Source organism: Symphodus melops (genome assembly GCF_947650265.1).
Source record: "Symphodus melops genome assembly, chromosome: 1".
Lineage (NCBI taxonomy): Eukaryota > Metazoa > Chordata > Actinopteri > Labriformes > Labridae > Symphodus > Symphodus melops.
The window spans coordinates 3,120,632-3,141,899 of record NC_136691.1 but is presented as its reverse complement, the minus strand read 5'-3'; the positions used below and the strand labels follow the sequence as shown (position 1 = coordinate 3,141,899).

The window sequence follows — 21,268 nt, the reverse complement described above, 5'->3', positions numbered from 1 at the left end:
AGGCTTCACCTTTAGGCTTCAGTGAGGGGAGAGGCGGCCTCCTTCTGATGGCCGCTAAATGCTTTGCCGGCCCCCTGTGTTCTTGGAGTCACCCGTGTCCCATGGGAGTTCAAAAACACACTAACACACACCGCGCGCCTACACACACACACACACAGATACGAGTTTTAACACTGTGATTATGAAGGTGCTGTGCAGGTGCTAGTCTGCTGTCAGATTACGGTAATTTGCTCTCCAGGATGATTTAGTGTCCGCTGTGCTCCGGCTCATTATGGCCACAGAGATGCAGAGAACACAGAGGGGAGGTGATTTATAAGAATTTAAGGGGGGAGCAATTGAATTTAATGCAAATCAGATTTGAATTTAAACAAGGTTACCAAGGGAGAAACCGCGCACAAGTGCCTACTCCTTAGAAAAGTTAGTTTGAAGGGAAATGTGAAGTGATTTATGAGTTTAAACATCAACATGAACGGCTCAAATACATTTTCTGAGATGCAGATTTAATGTTTTGTAGTTTTTTTATGTTTGTCAGAGGGATGCTGATCCTTTACATGAGTGCTCATCAGGGCTTTATTGCCATTAAAGTACCATTGTTGTCACGATTTGCGGGTAGGAAACAGGGAGGGAGGACCCAAGTGCAGGAACAAAAATATTTATTAAACAAAAGGCAAAACAAAACCTACTCCAAAAATCTAAATCCAGAACGAGTGTGAAAAAACAAAGTAAATCCAGGGAACAAGGAACAGACAGGCAACGATGGACACTACACTGGGAATGACAAAAGACAATGAACCAACAAGAGACTCAAGGAAAACAGAGACTAAATAGACATGGGGTAATCAGACGCAGGTGAGACTAACGAGACAGGTGAGGACAATCAGGGTCATAACACAGGCGGGACAAAGAACACAAGACCAGAACAACTGAGGACAAGTACAAAGTAAAACCCAACACTGACACCACCAAAACCAGAGCTACAAAATAAAACAGGAAACACTACAGATTAGACTTAAAACACAAAACAGGAAATAAACCAACAGGTAACATAGGAGGACACAGGGAAACACACTCAAGGCTAAAGTAAACAAGACTATGAAACATTAAAACACACAAAGGAAACAATCAACACTAGGAAACAAATAACACTGAGGACAGAATGAAAACTAAAACAAGATGAAACAGAACCAAACCAGGACAATTGTAATTATAAAATAGAGACAAATTAACTCGCAACAACACAAACTCGTCTGAAGCAACGGTGTCGCCTCAGGAGCAGCCAAAAACTCCTTCATGACTAAACACAAATCTACATTTGTGAGAATTGTACTTAACAAAACCCCTCAACATCACGAAAGGTAACAGTACAGCAGTCATCTTTAAAAGTGGTCAACAAGACGTAAGTGTGCACCTACCATGTGACCCCCCTCTTAAAAGATATTCCCCCCAAGTTGTTACAAAGCCAAGAAGCCAGTGTGATTGTGGAGAGACCCGAAGTGTGTAAACCCACCGGGACAATGCACGGCATGCTAGATGACCAGACCGGCCCTGACTGCAACCACACTGAAATACACATTGGACTTTTTCTTAGCCGGTATTGATGAAAGATCTCAGATTGATCCCAAACTCCTGCAGTAAAAAATCTGTTTTTAAAGGTACAGTACCTGAAAGTAATCACACACATTCATATACATTACACCTTACAGAACAAATTAGGTGGTTATTATGAAACATGGCATCATATCATCATATGTCAAGCCCTTTGGACCAAACAAGATGAAAATGTTTTGTTTTTTTTGTCAACGACGCCCTCGTCTTTCTGATCAATCGCTGAATAGCTGCATGCTTTTAGTTGAGAATGAAATTTTAAAGGATCGGCTCACGATGGGCTAAAAGTTGGTCCTAATTTCAAGGACGATGCTTCCGCCTCCCATCCTTCCCTTGGGATTAAATGTAAGCTTTTGACTGTGAGAAGTCCAGACTTTTATCGAGGACGCTTTTGACGGTCGAGGATATTCTTTAAGAAGTCTGACAAAACACTTCAGGTTAGTCTCTGTGTTTGTTTGTGTCACTTCACAATTCCCTAAAGTCGTCTTTATTTTTTACTGCCTGAAAAAGTGACGCCTAGTTTGGATCCAATTTATATTATTTGACACATTACTGCGTAGAGGAGAGGCTTGCACCGTGTTTGCCCCACAGGAGATGAGACAGCCTGTCAGGAGGTGACAAGAACAATGCTGTAAAGATATTTGCACTTATATGAGAAGTATTGTTATCTCTCCTCGACTGGAAAAGAAAAACAAAACAAACAAAAAAAACTCTTTGGAGTTATATTTTCCCCAGATATCTGTTGTTTGTGTCTATAATGAGATCGACTGGGAATCTGTGGGAATGTCCCAGAAGAGAGGGAGGGGGGGTCAGAGGCTTCAAAACCTCTGATTATTGTACCCAGAGATGAGATGATTCCCAGGTAACAGATGAGTGTGACCTCTCAGAGAGGAAAGAAAAGGAAAGGATCGATAGGTGGCGTACTTTAAAGAAAGGGCCTCAGGGTGCTGGAGAAGCCTTTAGCGGTTTGTTCATGTAAACATGTTCGGAGGTATTAAGTCCTTGTTGCAGCGCCCATGGTTCAGAGAAACAACCTTGGTCCTTTGCTGCATGTCACCACCCAACCTCTCCTTCCAGCATCTCATATCCGCTGTCTCGTTGGAGAACAAAATGGCCCCCAAAAATAACATCAGAAAGGACCCAGGGGGGGTTAACATCTGAAGGAGATGTAAACTATCAATAAACTTCAGGTGTCACACTTGAGCACAAGACTGCAGGGAAAAAAAATAGATTTCAGTCAGGGGTGGTTTAGTTATCAGTGAATAATTATTTAGTTTGCAAGTTTAGCAAAAGAGAAATATTCAAAGTCTTTGGTGATTTACTTCATCCTGATGTTTTCATGGACTTCAAGGTTTAGTGAGGGAGAAATGTGAGGCCCGTGTTATGTGAGGCATGTTTGTGGACAGTAGGCACCCCCCCTCTCATATTATTTAAGTATTTTTGTTTTGTCAGTTGTTAAGTGTTATTGTTAAATATATCTGTACAAAGGCACTATGGTATTTATAGTGGGTATAATTGTGGATCAAAGAAGGACAAAGTGTAACACAGGCACTTTTGGGGCAGCTCAGGGCAGCACAAGGGGTCTTTGATGCCATGCGTAGCGCAGTTGACCAAGACGTCCGAGAGTGTGCAGCCACGTGAAGTTGTTGTGTTTGTGTCTCTGTGTTTCAGAGCGAATTAAAGAAATATAAAAATCCCATGCACGCTTGGTCCTTCTGGTATAAGTGTGCAACAGAAAACGTTGCTGCAAGTATTGAAGGTTTGTAGCAGGGGTCTCCAACAGGTTTGCTCGCAGACAGGTTTCCAGTCGCTAACCGTTAGTTTAATCCCACTGTGTAAAAAATAAATAAATCTGATTACAGTAAATGAACCTCTTCCCACTCTTCATTTATTTGGCCCCTAAAATCCAGTTTAAAGTAGTCATGTTTTCTTGGAAACAAAATGTATTCATCTTTTTTTTTTTCTTTCTTTGTTCAACCTGCTTCATAAGAGCAGATTTCAGGTCTTTTTTTTGACATTGAAGTGACTTTAAGATTTTAGATAAGCGTGGGCGTTTTTGTAATTTCACACAAACAGTAGCTTAATTCAGCTGACGTGTGCTGAGTGAATAAATGCACGTGACACACAAGTAGCTCTTGGCCACTTTCACTTTGTCAAAGTAGCTCTCAGATGAAGGAAAGGTTGGAGACCCCTGGCTTAGAGAATCACTAGATCTTGAGTAAAGTAGCTCTAGGATAAGTTCAATCTGTCATTCATCCCTCTCACACACGCTCACTCCGCTGTCATTCTCTACATCTGTCATCGTGTAATCATGGCCTCATAGAGCCAATTGCATGACGTCTCTCCTTCATCGTCAGCCAGTCATTGTTCTGCTCCCCTTTAAAATATGATTCCATCTCTGCCTTTCGTGTCTGTTTGTCCGACGGAGCAAAACTGCGGCGCCGACGGAAACGCAGCGTGCACGGACTATAAGAAAATTGGCAGCTAGTTGCGTTTCCTTTCGTGTTCAGATTGACTTCAAACGACAGGCTTACATGCCCCAAAGTTTCTATTCCATGAGACAAGACAGGTGTGGACGCCTCGTGAATGTTTCTTCTCTGAAGAACACTTTTGATGAACACATTTTGGAGCCAATCTTGACTGTGGCTGTTAATTATTTGAGCTCGCTACAATGCAAGATAAATGACACAACTGTCAGCGAGTGACGTATTGTTTAGAAGTGCATGACATTAACAGTCGAACAAGAGTGAGACATGAATCATCTTTCTGTCCTTTTGTGTTGGGAAGAAACATTTCCCAAGTTGAAGCCTGTATTCCAAAAAAACTTGTCGGATTGGGCGATCCATTCAGAGGCCATCAACGAGAAAGAGAGAGAGAGAGAGAGAGAGAGAGAGAAAGCGGGGTCTAATTGATGATCAGTCACTGCAGAGGGTCTGTCCCCCGTAGTCGCTGTTCAGTTTTCACTTCAGTTCTCAGTATCTCTGTGTGCCAGCAGGCCCGGGATAGAGTCATTACAGGCAGACAGAGAAGCTGGGAAATGACTGGTCTAAATCACTGACTCACCTGGAGCACTTAGTGATAAGCTGTGAGGGGATGGAGCCGCATGTGTGTGTGTGTGTGTGTGTGTGTGTGTGTGTGTGTGTGTGGGCATGACGAAGAGAGTGAGAAAAAGTGCAGTGACACATTTCAACAAATGACTTCCAATTTACTTTTTCCCACTTTTCTCTCCGACCTTTTGTCTCTTCTGTTTCCGACTTTAAAAACATAAACCCAAAGTTACCAGACTGTACTTTATCTGAAGACTTGCTCCTAAAATAAAACAAAATAAAAAAGACAAATACACCCTGCATCGATGTTCATTTAGCAGGTTTGTGAGCTTCTTTTATCCTCTTCTTTTTGGCCCAAGAAGCAACCTATTCATTTTGTATACCCTCCACAGTTTGTCCTATACAATGGCTGCACACAGTTTGTGGAATCTACGCGAACATTTATTATCCAGAAAACTCCTTATGTTCACACTTTGTGGCAACAGTTTATCTCGAGCACAGCTGCATAAATATTGCAGCATTTTTAATCACTTTACAGCTTACTTTAGCTAAATGAATTCCCACTTGACTGCTCATACTGCAGCATGTTAAATAATTATAGATAAAGAAGTCTGGAGTTTGATGTTACACAGTAGAGGGAATGTAAAGGCTGCGTTGGAGGTGTATAAAAGCCACATTCAGCTCGTAAGAAATGTCTGTCTTCTTTAAGAATTTCCACAATGGATCAAATATTCATTCATAACTCGTGTTAAAGCCTTAGAAGATGAATAAAATATGAATTTATGTATTATGAAAACAATGACAGAGAGATAACTGCTCGGTTAAATTGGATAAAACCAGTAATCATACACGTTGATCTACATATATTCAATATTGAAGTATACTGCGCCACCATTGCACCCCATCAATCCAAGCTGATCGGACCGATGTCGCCTCAATTTCACGAAATAAACCATACTTTACTTATACTGACTGTACTCGGGTTTTTCTCAACAAAGCCATCGTTTCATATGATGCTTTTATCTACTACATTCACATGTGACTAATTGCTAAAAAACTAGCATTCACACATTTTCAATAATTGTCAAAAGCATCAAAATCTTGAACTATCTGTTTAATTAACTTCATAATTAAAGACAAGTTGAATGATATATTGGACATCTCATGATATCATCTAATCTGTTTTTTTCCCTGTTTCTGTTATGATGTTGTGTGCAGTGTTTTTTTCTCGTAGTAAGACATCCCTATAGCTCTGTAGACTTAGAAGTTCTTGCAAATCATGACCTTCACAATTTGGCAGTTTTGGCTGGCGGTTACTGTCTGCAAATCACAGGCACATACAAACACACACACGGTCTCACATTTAAGAAAGGTCATCTTATAGGTCACATAAAGAGGTCAGTCTAAACTTGTTTTGTGTTATACTTCCCATTGCAGCACAAGACCTGAATACTAATGGTTTGGTGGATCTGTCTGTGTGTGCGCGTGTGCACATCGATACCTCCCGAGTTCTCTCAAGTAAAGTGTGTGTTTGTGTGCACGCGTGGTCTTTTAGCTACTATCTTGTCAGAAAATACTTTTAATGGTGTGTGTGCGTGTGTGTGTGTGTGTGTGTGTGCGTGTGTGTGTGTTGGTGCCTCCTTGTTCTGTCTAATCCGCTGCAGTTTTCTCTTGACGGGCTGTCAGCTCTGACACCAAACGAGAAGATGTGTGGACCTCCTTGTCAGCCTCTCCGTGCTCTTCTTCTGGTGCCTCTCTGAAGTCGTTTCAAGGTTTCAAAGCACACAGATAGTTCTTTAAAAAGGGGGATTTGTTGGTGGTGAGAAAAGTTGGAAGGAATCAGAAGCAGAGCTTTAGTTCATTGCCTCCGTCTGAGAGAGATTTGATCTGATAGGGCATGAAGCATTGACAGGAGAGAAGCTTTAAGCGGGCCAGCCTGGTGGAAAAAACAAAAAAACAAAATGAAAGATATCAAGCTCCATCACACACAAAGAAAAAGATTCAGACATGGTGGAGATAGTAGATATTTTTGACCACAGCTCTGTGGCCCTTTAGAGACTAATTCAGCTTGGAGGAAAACAAATTCAGTTGTGTAACAGCGTGTCGTGACTGTGTGTTGTAACAGCTTTTATGTGAGCGAGCGTCAGTGTCAAAATCAGCTTGATTTCATGTCTTCATGCTGGAGTGCCCCGAACCGCTTCAGACTGCCACACCACTTTACCCCAACGCCTCGCTTCTACTTTCCTTTCTGACGAGGAACAAAAAAAACATTTTCTTGATTTTCTTTCACTTTCCTCCCTTAAGAGCGCCCGTCTTTATGTTTTACAAAGTAAAGATAGTGATGCTTTGATAACGTCCATGTCTGTAACTGAAATGTTTTACTTGGCGGCGTGTCAACGCAGGGACAAAACCTTATTCGGCCGTCACATGCTCCTCAATAAACACCACCACACTTTAGTTAATTCCCCTTCAAAATAAAAGTATAAGATGCCATGATGTATTTAAGGGGATTCTAAAATTCAGAGAAGTACATATTTAATGGATGCAGCGTGAACAGTGAGCGCTCGATGCTGCACCATCTGATGTGATATCTAATGCTTATGTTCTCTTAGGACATGCTGTAACATTAAAAAACTGATGCAGCAAAGGGCCCGGGTCCGGATTAGAATCCAAGACCACGGCGAGGAAGACTGTGGCCTCTGTACATGGGGCACGTGACAGAATGTCTAAGCTATCTGGTAGCCCAAAAGACTTAATATTTTTTTAAAACTTTTAATGTCTTAAGGTGAAATATTGAGATTATTCCACTGGTTCCTTTTTTTTTTTTTTTTTCAAAAACAATCCAAAAATCAAACAGGTCTAAATAAAAGCCGAGGATATTGAAAAATCTTTCAATTTCACAAGAGTATTATGTCTTTTAGTGACTCCATTTCCTTTTCTTGTTGTCATTAGCTGACAGATTATTCATTCGTTAGACTTTTTTTTTCTTCCTTTTGATAATTTAATACAGTACAATATTCTTATACTTAACCAAAAGAAAAACCCAGCTAATTGCGTGTGTGCTTCTCCAGAGAACCTGGGGATTAGAGGAGAGTCAGATTTCCCCGGAAATTATTTTTTAGAATGGGAAACAAATCAAGGTAGTGTGACAAGGTTAAATGAGGTTATAAAAAAAAAAAAAACATCACTGTAGATGAAGCATTAAGAATTCAGATGTGATCAGAATTAAGAGAAGGTGCTTATACGCACGATTGTGAAACATTAACGAAAAAAAATTCCCAGCAGGGCTTAAAGACCTTCTATGCAACTTTTAGAGCAGATTTTCAGATCAAAACTCTTGAAACCTCCTTCATCCCTCAGCTCCTCCCATTCTTCCTCACGAGAAGAAGACTGTGAGGCGAAGAGAGCTGCACATGAGTACGTATGGACATCTAAAAGATCTGTGATCAAAGAGAGCAAAAAGTCTTAAAGGTTTGATTTGGAGCTCTTTTTAGTCGTGTTTGTAGTACTTGAAATCGGTCCTGGTTTTAAGACCGGTCTCGAGACAACTATTAAAAGGTCTCTTTTAAGAATCGGTCTTGGTCTCGTCTCGGATGGATGTATTTTAAATTTTTGGCAGCCTAGCCACTAAAAGGCTATTTTTCATTCCTGTAATTAGAAGGCCTCTTTCTGTTCACCTGTAGTCTGATTTTTATCCCATGACGACCGTAACCTTCTCGGTGTTACGGTCTACATACAGATATTTATACATTTATGGTCTTGATGTTGTCTCGGTATCGCCCTGCCTGTGTCTTGGTCTTGACTCTGTCTAGATCCCTAAACTTCTTGGACTGGTCTCGGTGTCGGAGCGCTCTGGTCTTGGTTAGTGTGGTCTTCACTAGAACAACAATCATTCCTCTTTGGAGCCGTAAACGAGCTTCAATCAGGGGAGGTAGAGAGGCAACAACTTGGATTAGACAATCCTCATAAGAAACGACAAACAATCACTCCAGCATAAAAAAAAGCTGACTTGGGTTAATACAGAGTGAGTCTTAAGAGACTGGATACTGATGTGGGATTATTGAGACGGAGTCGAGCAGAGTGCAGTTCTGGCAGAACTTAACTGAAAGTACTCGCTATCGGTCCAGGGTAAGCGGAAGCTGTTTTTGATGAATGAAAGCTGTGGCAACACTTGGAGCCTGTGGCCTTCAGGGTCACTCATGAAAGTGATAAGCTCCAAGAATGTTAAGTGCTGCTGGACCTTTTAATACTTCAAAGCTACAGAGACATGTCAAAAGAATCAAAAGATTGCTTTCAAGGAAGACTGAAAGAAACGGGTCAGTAGGTTTGACTTTGTTGGTTCTTGAAGGCCTAATACCATGAAAGTCCTTAGCTTTATTGTTTCTTCACTGGCACCTTGGAGCTTCTGAGCGTTTAGCAGTTCATACACAGGCTTGCACTACTTGTTTTTTTGTTGTTGTTTCATGGCGGTCAGTTTTATCCTTCTGCTGTAAAGAGCTGATAAAGCCTGGATTCCTCCCTGTGGAAGTGTTCTCGGTAATATTCCTGGCATGTCCATTGGAGAGGGGATCTTGGCACACACCTACAACACAGCATATCCCAACTAGTCTGAGAACATGAGCATGAGCTTGGCCAGGTGCTGAGTCGTCGACAGTTTTGATTACCTTGCGTGACCTTCTGGTATCTGGTAGAAACTTCATAGATGTTTTATACCAAAGTGTTTGCATTTGGGTTCTGTCTGACAAAAGGGCATGCAGGGATTAAAGTCGGTGCTGTACTCTGCGTCATTTTTCAATTTACCTTGATAGGGACTTTTTTTTTAGGGGTCTGTTTCAAGCAATATGAAAGCGCAAAAACATGCAGTTCCTCCAGCGTCCACTTGAGGCGCCTTGACAGGTGGAAAGGTTGTTGTTGCCAGAAGGTGAGGCATATCATGTTAAAGTCAGTGAACACACCAAAGCAAGAACAACTTGCCCAAACTGGGGTATCAGGGCAATCAAGGGTGCACACAAATAAGGTACAAGGCCAAGAGTATGAATGATTCACTCCAGGACAATAGGGACCTTTCTGCTTGGTGGTCAAAAACTACAACAATGAATACCAGAAGAAAAAGAGACAAAAGAGAAATCGACTGCAGTGCATTATAAACAGAAAAGTAATAGAGAAAAATGGGAAAAGACCTGAGCTATTTGCTCTGCTGCTGGTATTTGAGAGATGAAAACAGCCTCAGGGCAGAGCTGCTAAAGTGTTGCTTTATCCAATAACTCTCCATAGGCTACAAACACTGTCACTTTCTGTTTCACTGTGAGCTAACAATCAGGGTTGAACAAACACCAACTCGCATCCACACACACGATTCACATGTGACCAGAAACTGTAAAGACAGAAGACATAAAACAGCTAGCATCTTCAGTACAAAAAGTCCAGATGGAGCGTGAGCATACAGGTGATTAGTATTCATACAGGACCTTTATATTTTATGGATTCATGTTCATGTCTGAAGAAAATAAATAATATTTAAGATCAGTGGTGTGTGTTCGATATATGTACATCTATGAACTCACCCACTCAAGGTAACACACGCTCACATACACTCACTCACTATGTATTTTTAACGAATGATCAACCAACTTTAGAGAACTGAGCACAAGTTGTTTTGAAGGGTTTTTAAATGCCGGTTTCTTGGACAAATTGGATTACCGTAAATTCCGTACTATTGAGCGCACCTGGATATAAGCCGCACCGGCTAAAAATAAGTAAATAAATGTATTTGTACATATATAAGCCGCACTTGATTATAAGCCGCAGGTGTCCACGCTATAACAAGAGCTATTTACACAGACGTAGGCTACCGGTAACATCCGCAAATACTGTAGCGTCCGTACGGACGTTAAAGGACGACGAGAGCGTTCAAATAATAACTTTTAATAACCCGATCACTGTCGGCCGTGACCACGCCGTTTACAGCAGAGAGCAACACACGTAACTTGCCGTAACAATCCAACTCTCTCTCCCAGCGTTCTCTCATACAGCCACTCAACACGTTCTCGCTGGTGCATTCACTGACTCTCCACATAATCGGAATTATGAACACATTATCAACTACTGACTTTACAACATGAACCGTTACAATACGAAGCCTAGCCGACGGTGTCTGTAACACGGCTGATGAAAAAGATGACCGTAATATATTTCACAAGAAAAAGTCCATCCATTCACTGCCTCAGAATGACTTCATTACTCACTTCCTCAGTCTCTGTTGTCGCTGTCAGTGTCATCTTAACGTGCAGCAGCTCTGTTAGCTTCTTTGACAGCCAGGTCGATCGCCTTTAACTTGAAAACTGCATCATATGTATTTCTCCGTGTGTTTTCCATGATGAGGGTGCGTGCATGAAGCGCAAAATGACTGATATTAAGATCCGACGTGACGAAGTCAAATGTTTTTGCGGCAGAAGCTCATTGTCCCCCATAAAAAATCCATGCATTAGCCGCACCGGAGTAGAAGCCGCAGTGCTCGAAGTGTGAGAAAAAAGTAGCGGCTTATAGTCCGGAATTTACGGTACATTTAATTCAAGTTAAAATATTTTCTGATTTTCATTTGAGATAAAATTAGGTGATGTAGCTTGTCTAAAAAATTGCAAATAAGTGCAGGTTTTATGAAACAGAGTAATGTTAGATTCCTTAGATACCTGCTTTTCCTAAAGTGTCTCGAGATAACGCCTGTTATGAATTGACGCTATATAAATAAAGATTGATTGATTGATTGATTGATTGAGTTGATGACGATAGGCACATCTGGACTAGGTGTTCTGAGCATGCTCCAGAATTACCGCGTCAGGCTTTAATCCGGATATTGAGTAACGTATAGCGTAATGCTGGATAAGCTAGCGGTGACGTTGCTGCGCCTCATGTACGGAGGCTGTCGTCCTCATCTCTGTGAGTGCCTGTGAGTTTCAGTCCGACCTCGACCCTTTGCTACGTCATCCCCGACTCTCTCTTCTCCCACTCACCCAACACTTCCTGTCTCTCTTCAGCTGTCCTATAAAAAGGCCCTCTTCGAAAAAAAAGCGTAGCATAGCAGAAGAGGCACTGACGTCTGCCACTGAATATCTACATAAGGTAGCGGAAGTGTGGATTGCATCTGATCCAAAATTAAAGCTTGATTCATGTGCATAATGTGCAAAGCTGATCAATTATAGTTTTTTTCACCGTTTGACAAATAACCAGTTCGCCGCTCGCTAATAACAAGCTAATAGTAACAAGCTGAAAGGCAGCACCTCGCCACCTGCCTTAATAGAGTCATAAATCGGTTCTCCCTCGGTGCAGGTACACTTTGACAAGTTGACTTATTGAGCTGTAGCCATAGCACTTTACTGTTCATGTAAATGTATACTGAGGATGAGACGAGAATTACAAACTCGGGGTAGTTACTTGAATAAATCTCATTCAATGCTCACATGTGAACATCCATGCATTTGAATAACAACAGAGCCATCTGCAGATGTTCTTGACATGCAGTCTATCAAAAGTTCAGTCCTTTGTGCAACTTTTAACGTGTACAGACTTTACAAATTCAGCTGCTAATTCTGCACGTTTGCCTCATTTTAATCATGCAGTCTGTTTACATTGTTACAGGGCCAGATGAGAAGATTTGAGGGGGAAAACAAGCTGGTAATATATGCATATGTTTGAAGTGTATAGTATCAGTTTTAAATCCAGAGAGCCCTTTGATCATGTCAGTCTTTTTTTCGATTCTGGGCTGTTTTGCAGAGGGGTTTATTTTTTGTATGGCCTTCGATAAAGCTGTCCATGTGTCAGCTCCCTATACCATTTAAAAGACCTTAAGATGGAAACCCTGACAGACTACGTATTGAATAATCTGTAAAGTCAGTTTCTGAGATTTTATCGGTTTGACACATTTACCTCTCGTACACCCTTTTCCTCCTCCATTCGACACCTCTAACAAGTGAAGTTCAGCACTGTACCGTGCAAACTTTAAATTCAGCCTGACAGTTTTTACAAATCATACACATTCGATAGAGGTACTTTCTTTTATGTGCCTTCTTTGATCCAAACCAGAGTCTTGACTTTATCTCTATAGCTATATAATTGTACTTTTTAGGACTGGAGAGGTTTTATTCCTGATTACAGCAACTTATTAGGTCTGGAGAAATGAATGGTTCCATTAGTCGATAGTGCTCGAGTGTCACTTGCTTCAGCAAGGGCTTACTTTATTACGATGTGATCATACTCTTGAGGATATGCCTTCGACTGTGTTATTTGTCGAGATTCCCGATATTGCCATCACTTGAGAAATAAACGGGCAGGATTCTCTTTTGGCTAATGAGTTCTGCTGTTCTGTTAACATCCAGTACAAAGATGTAAACTTCGAGGTAAGCCTTTTTTGCACCCTCCTTATTATCTTTTAATAGAGCGTTGACAGCTGATTATTACAACAATTTGTATTCAAGCCTTTAGTGATGGCAGTAATCCCTCCACAGATTACCCGGGCAACTATGGGGGTTTGAAATGCAGCACTCAGCTTAAGAGTTACATGTATCCTGGAGATATTTTTAATAAGCTCTGTTTATGCGATTACAATATAACCACATGGCAAAACATGACACTTAATATACTTAATTATGAATACACATGAGCTAATTACAGGACTGATATTAATTAAACAGACGCCAAAGAGGAAACTCGAGCCCTGAGGGTTTTTTTTTTTTTTACATTATAGTTTCTATACTATCTTGTTTTTTTTTTTTAAATTATGATTAAATTCTGTTAATGAAGTGCGGAGGATGTTTACTGAGATTCTTCATTCACTTGCCCACCCTGTGCTGTTTGTGCGCCTGAGGTGATTTGATTTAATGGATGAATACTTGATTATCTTTACAGGAAAATGTCATAGAAGCACAACACAAAATAATGTACAAGAAATAATGAAGATATTAGAAGAAGAAGAAGAAGAAAAAAAAGCCCTTGTACCTGTAAGTGCTTGGTCATGATGAAAAGTGGGAAAGATGTGACGAGTTGTGTATGTACTTGTGAGTTTAAAAGGTGTGTAATTATTTACTGAGACCCCAAAAATGAAGTTATGAAACCTTGAAATGGAAAGTAACGTCCGATCATCTCACATCTTCTTCTCTCAGACTCTTGGCAGAGGATACAGGACGAAACTCTTTTAAAATCTAGTTTGTGTTCTTCCAAAGTTTTAAATAATGTTTCTTAAGGCCGAATGGTTTGTGCTTAAAGTTCACGTCTTTTCTTATCTTTTTCCAGTTTTCATTCATCTGGAGTATATGACTAATGTTCAATCCTGACTAGTCCAATAAACCCTCGTCCCTCGTGTCCCTCGTCGTGCAATCAGTCGCTTCACGCGGTCAGTGCTGAGGAGGAACAACATGTAAATGTAACATATGGACAATGTGCAATTTTTTATATTTTTTTTTCTGATGGTATGTGTTTCTTTGCATTCATGGCGTGTTGGTTGTTTAGTGCAGCACTAGGTCAACACATTTCCTCAAGGGGAAACTGTGTCATCATATCTGACCTTACCGTAGCTTAATCAGTCGTTGTATGAAAACTTGCAATGGACCTTTAACAAGCAAGAAACTGTAATAAATAATTTGTCAAATTAGAGATTGCAAATTGGTCTTAAATCTATTTCAATCTCAGGATTATGTTTCCAACTTTCTAATGTCAAAGTTTAACCTTGTCTTTATTGTTTTGCATTACACAACCAACACAAAGAGAACCAGCGTGCCATTGTCAGTCTAACAAACTTCACAATGAATGCAGCTTGAAGCCTGAATGAACTGTGCAGATTGCCAGCTGTTAAACCATCTGTCTGTTGTGTTTGCTGTGTGAAAATGGAAATCGTCTGAAAACTGAATATGTTTTGATTTTTTTGTCTGAAAATGTTGGCGATCGTTTGCTTTGATACTCTCGTGAATGATCGATGAGGTTTCTGTTTTTTGTCTATGCTTGTGACTACTGAAGTTTTTTTTCTCCAAAGGTGAATGACTAGAGGAGCAAAAGTAGGATGACGTTATAAAATTAAGGTATGTAATCTTTTTTTTTCTTTACATTTAAATAAGAGAGCAGATCACAATTGACTATTGGTATGAATAAAATGTCTGTTTGTGGCAGTGCCTTATTTATTAGTTGTCTAAAGAAGCACAGCAGTCAGATATTTGTTGCATGTCTTTTTTCAGCAGAGGAAACTCTGAAGGCATCAAGCATACAGCGGAAAGTGAAAAAGTGTCACTTTGAGTGAAGATGAGAAATCTGCCAGCTCTTAATCAGCAGATTCTCTCTCTCTCTCTCTCTCTCTCTCTCTCTCTCTCTCTCTCTCTCTCTCTCTCTCTCTCTCTCTCTCTCTCTCTCTCTCTCTCTCTCTCTCTCTCTCTCTCTCTCTCTCTCTCCACTGCTCATGCAGACGATATGTTCATCACTGTGATCATCGAGCAGTCCACTCCGCGTCTGTTTCATATCTTTCCCAGCGTGACATGAAAAATGTGAATTTCTCCGAGCCGGAGATAATGAGCAGACGCTGCACTGACTGCAGTTCAGACTCTTATTAGACATGTAAAGGTTTTTTTTTTGTTGTTTTTTTTTTTGAAGGATTTTATTTTCGGACTGCACTGGAGAAAGCTTCTGAGACGACCTCAAAGGGTGTGATCACACCACATCTGGTGTTGTGTCATCATGCAGCTGATGCTTGTTGGCTGTAAATAAAACACATTAAACCACTGGAAGGCTGTTATTGCTTTGCATTGCTTATATTGAGTCTGGAATGGTTGCATGGCTCCAGTTTGTCCAAACATGTTTTGGCAGCTTATGTTTCGATGAAACTGGATGTTACTACTGAAAAAGTAAAATTCTGTTAGATGTAACCATCTTTGTCATGAACTTCACAGCTGGATATAACATTCAACAGTTAGAGTCATAATGAAAGGGGACATGTCAGGCTCTTGAGTAGACACAGTTGGCCTAACCTCCATCGAGGCGATCGGTTACAAATATCACCCGACGTCCCTGACGCCCAACCACCACCCTCGGACTGTGTCACCCCCAAAACCCCCGCTGGCCTGCTCTGACCTCCACCTCAGCGGCAAGGAAGTGTGGACAACAGGAAAGTGAGTACTGCAAAAGGAGAAATCCTTCCTGCTTATTACCACACTTCCCTCTATCCCACTTTTCTTTTGTAACAAAACAAACTCTTTTACCCGCTCTTTTTTAAAAGCGCCTCGAGATAACCACGATTAACATGTCTAATGCAGGATTTATAGAAAGGCCTATCTGTTTCAGGACAATGTAGAAACAATATGAGTCTGTGGGTGAAACGACCTGAAGGAAGCGTGTGAACCCAGAGCTCGGAACAACAACTCTAGAGGGAGTTTGACTTCACTCTACTTACAGTCAAGTCAAGTCAAAGTTTATTTGTTTAGCACACTCGTAGCCTACATATGCATTTCATACAAATACACACACTCACAGGTATAGGCATAACATAGGATAAAATAAACATTTAAATATGATTAAACATATGGGGCTAGTTCCAGCTGGTTTTAAAGGCCTGGGAATAAAGGTGAGTTTTGAGTTTTGATTTGAATACATTTAAAGTGTTTATAGGAAGTCATTACTCCACAGTGTGCTTTTCATGCATGCCATGTTAATCTTCATAATGTGTTTTGCTGCACGCCATCTCCTTCTCTCTCCTCTCAAAAGTTCCTGTCTCTTTTCAGCATATAAGATTATCTATTTAATAAAGGCCAGAAGAAGACACAAAAAAAACCCCTATCAGCAATACCAAGCCAATACATCAAACTGCAGGGCTTAAGATGTCTGAGCGCATTTTCAATATTTTCTGTGACGTGAAATCCCCAGAAATCGTGCAGTCAGACTCTGGCGTCGATATTACTTCTTTCTTGCACCCAGTTCTTGACAGAAGTTTTATATAGAAGAAAATACAGATGGAGACTGGACTGTCTGCTCCGCCTTGGAAAATAAAGTGTGGTGCAGGTTGGAGCAGAACATCTACAGGTAGAGAGATGAAGGCTGCCTGCTGTACCCTTCACAGAGCCAAAGCGAAGCAGTAAAAATGTAATTTCAGCAGCGAATTATGATTGACAGGTTAGAAAGGAATGATAGGCACGTCTTATCTTTATTTTTACGAGGAGTCGAGAGGAAGAGGAGGAGGAGGAGGTAAGAAAAACAGAAGACTCGGTGAGTCATTAAACACAGTAAATGGAGCTCTGATACATTTAGAATCATTTTAAACTCACTTCCCTCCACGTGGAGTCGACAGGCATGCATGGCACCGGAGATAATACCAAATTGCATACATTTTAATGGGCTTGACAGCGAGGGATCAGAGAGTATTAATCCATAGCTTTGTTGCTCCACATCCTGCTAATGTGCCTCTTAACCAGCTATTATTGCTTCACTCAGACTCTGACAAATGGAAAATAAATGGACTGGAGATATTCACTTCATGGGAAGTCCAGTATGTGAGTCGTCAGTGCTTAAAGGAAGAGTTAGGAACATTTAACCCATTGTAGAACATTACTTAACATAAGTGCATTGCCATTGTTTACAGTCCAACTAGCAACTTAAGATGCAATAATGGAGTGGATGTTGAGAGATGGCGTAGAGTGGATTGTTAAGCAGCGACTGCATGCGTATAAATTGTGAGATTGCGTCCTGTCTTTTCTCCACATGGGCTGATTTCCTGCTTATAGATAATGCTCGCTGGAATGCTAGTGCACAATGTAAATCTATGCCCGTGTCTAAATGATACTGTATTGAACTAATCATTTTTTTCAATTAAGAAATGGTCAAAGGCAGGTCAGTAGTAGCGTTGTTTGTCACAGCTTGTAAATAGTTCGATTTATACAAACTGAGTATGTCCTCCTGCCCCTCAGCGCCAACTCAGCGTCCCGGGGTCAAAGTCCACCCACGGCTTCTTCTTTTTTTTGCAATACCATGATTATTTTGTTCTCTTCTTCGCAGCTACGTCGAAATCGGTCATATTCGCAATTGTTTTCACTCCGGAACTCACCAAGACGCTGCCATTGGCTGGGAGAGATACACCCGCTCCCCGCCCAGAAATGTCTTGCGTCGACTAGAACGCACCAAAACGCTAAAATACAGACAGAGGTCAGGTTCTCTGCAGACGCTGTCATGTCAGTCTATACAGTATTTTATGTTTCAGGAAGAAAAGCTACTGACTCCATCTATAAATGGAAATAGACTTTTTGCATGTTTTCCATGAAATCACAGAAGAGACCCTCGCCACAGTTGGTGACATCCAGTTACCAAGAGCATCTTGATGTCTTGGACTGGAATACGAATGACTACAAAACCAATGTGTTTGGTAATATGGAAATATCTCTACCTTGGCAGTGCAGGTAGATGAGTCGACAGGAAACTAATGGGAGCAAACTGAGCTACAGCAGACCGACCTTCACAACATCAACAGGACACGGTGACCCTCCACGAACAGAGAAAACATTTCTGTTTGAGTTTGTTTCTGCTGCAGTACAAACTGGTGTTGTGCTACAAGCTGCCAATCTGCTGTTTGATAAAGATATCATATAAATATGTATTCAACAGTGATTAATGTGCAATACATATTTCGTTGCAATAACAACTCCAAAGTTAAATTGGGCCTCGTCTTATTTGAAGCCTTTCAAACTGACAGCTCTGCTTTCTGCATTTATACTTGAGCTGTTTAGCTGAGCACATTATTGATGATTTGATTCCCAGTTTGCACTGATCCAAAAGCAATAAAGGGAAGAAGAAGAATTAGGTGATGATTAACACAAAGGATAGAAGTCAGTGATGCACACAACAGCCTCTGCAGTCGTCGTCCTCCACGCTGGCGAAAAACAAAAAGATGAAAATCTCTCGCTTGATGTCTCAATCCCAAAACATTTCCCCAAAACGGCAAGCGAGACATGTAGTGAAAGAGAGGCAGAAGAGAGGGCCTCAGAGAGAGAGAGAGAGAGAGAGAGAGAGAGGAAAACTTCCATAAATACTTGAAAGAAACGCTCGGCTCCCTGTGTTGCCACGCAGAGAGTAATCATAGATTATTAACATTTATATTGAAAGATGAAGCCCCATTAGGAAGCAGCTGGTAAATTACATTCGGTTCAGCCTCTGTGTGTGTGTTTGTGTGTACATATGAGTACGAGTTGAAAAAAATCTTGTGGTTTATTGCAACATGGCAGACCCTAGCTCATTTGAGCAAGTCGATATGAGCACCCGGGGGTAATTTACATGCAACTATTTATGAGGCCGACTCCACCAGCTCGCTACATTTGTTGGGGCCAAGTGAGGAAAGTGCGGGATGACATGAATCTGTTGGAACAAAGACATCTTGTTGTGTCTCTGTGTGTACAGCTGATGATGTGTTTGTGGGTTTAGTTTATTGTGTCAGTTCAGCAGCAGATTCCCTGCAGTGATGCTCGTATGTCTCACAGGGTCGACCGAGGCTTTCTGAAGCAGATGCGCATGCAGCGTTTCTGTGTGTTTGTTCGAGGAGATGCCAGTTCTCAGGTAACTGAGTAATTGATTGGATACAGAAATGTTGTCCTTCTTTTACAGGAAAACAATTGATTTAGTTAGATCACATGTTATTGGGCTTTGTAGGGATGCACATTATTGATTTTTTCCCCTGTGTTAACTGATAACAATCTGCCTTTGTTGGCTGATCACGTTAACTAAGCATCCAAGCGTTGCAACTGCCTTCGTACAGAATATAAGCATGAACACAAGAGGCGAGTGTGGTTTAGCGTTGGAGTCATGTTTTAACCTGAATGTCGGGGATTTGATCCCTGCTCGCTTTTTTGTTTTTTTCCCAGGATAAATGGGTGCAGATGCACGATCAAACCCTGTGTGCAGTGATTGCATGAATACTTCCAACCTGAAAAGAATCAAGGTTTGGCTGGGTGCCCTGAATTTCAAATCAGAGAATGTAATATTTATCAGTCCCTCCAGGAAGTGTTGCGATGTTGCGATCGCAACAATTCACGCAAATTCAACTAATCCCTGTGATCTGCAATATTGTCCAATCACAGCAACTTTTCTGCAAATTTGAACATTTAAAATAGCCGCGAAATCAGGCATCTTAGGCCGCAACAATCCCCCAAAAACTCTGTGAAATCCTGGAGGGACTGATTTATCATGACGTGTGCTGCTGCCCCCCTTTGGCCAGGTCATCCTTGTGAAGTAGAGCTAAATGGGCTGATAACCTGGTCATTAAAGAGAGGGGTTTTTAAGCTTCATGTGTCGAAGTTTAAAGTCATCAAAAAAAACAGGAGAATGAGGACATTCAGACAGAAAACAAAAGATGACTTTTGGTTGGATCACTGCCTCAGCTGGAAGAATTTTAGGTCGTATTGTTTCCCCTTGTCGAGTCCTTCCGGGGCACATTATAAGCCTTTTGATGAAATATTCATGATGTGTGGTTTGTGGCATTTTTGTTTTAAGATCTTATCAGGTCACAACAATAGACCTTGAATGTTTTCTCCTTTCAATTTAAAACTCCTCTTTTCTGTTTTTCAGTGAACTTAGTCCCACATCTGTCAAATCAGAGTCAAAACTCAAAACTTTATTATATGAAGGAAAATACATTTTATTTTTAAATGAGATGTAACTTATGAAAGTAAGCACACGTTTTTCATTCCTTAATTTACCACACTCAAAACTATTCCTCATACAGCTTTACTCAGTCTGAACTGAATGATATGTGACGTGAGACCAGCGGTTATGTTACGTGCCTAATGTACAGAGGCTGCAGCCTTGGGATGGTTTGAATCTGCCCTTAGCCATTTGCTGCATGTCATTGCTATATATATTGGCTCTTGAACTTGTGAAGCCTGTCGATGGTCGATGGCGGTCTCCATACTAGAAGTACTGTTTCAATCTGTCTCTCAGTCAACCTGGCAAACAGAGCTGGAGCTGAGGCCTCCTGACAAACAGTTCAAGCCTCATTATGAATGACTCTTATCAGGAAGATAAAAGAGAACAAATCTTGCAGCATGTACTGTATAGTATGTGTGTCATTAATTACTGACAGCCGAAATAAAGGAAACGATGAAATCATCAGGAAAAAACTCTGAAATCAAAAATGTGTCCACTCTGCTGTTACGACCGTTTACAATTCAACAGATTGTATGGCCCAACCTGTCAGGTGCACGAACACAGAGCGTCCAAAATCTCTGTCATATGTTCTGTGGCTAAACGATGAAAAATAATTTAAGCTTCAACCAAACTTGCAGAGGAAGTTCTGCATGCAGAAAGCAGGCATGCCAACAGTTCTCATCACCTGTGCCACTAAATTCCTATTAAGCTCTCCAGCAGACAGCACAGTGAGCTTTTATCAGAATTCAATAATTATTCCGAGAGCCCGACTCGGTCGTGTCCTCCAACCCGGTCTGGCTGTCAGCCGCTTTAATTACTCTTGCTGCAATACACATCAAGCTCCGACCAAGTCTGCAGCATTAGAGTCCAGCTACGTTCAATACTGTCTCAAAGAGGAGAGTGTCGGTGTAAAAGGCTTTTTCTTCAGCTCGCTGCACTGTCAAGCATAGCATCCATGCTGT

The 21,268-nt window shown here is 41.0% G+C and overlaps 1 long non-coding RNA gene across 1 annotated transcript; it reads left to right on the top strand.

Annotated features, from left to right (window-relative positions):
• Nucleotides 1-1,917: 1,917 nt before the first annotated feature.
• LOC306835958 lies at nucleotides 1,918-15,217 on the top strand. Its single transcript, XR_013780718.1, has 3 exons — nucleotides 1,918-2,042; nucleotides 14,674-14,719; nucleotides 15,097-15,217. It is a non-coding gene; the product is annotated as an uncharacterized lncRNA (long non-coding RNA).
• Nucleotides 15,218-21,268: the final 6,051 nt, after the last annotated feature.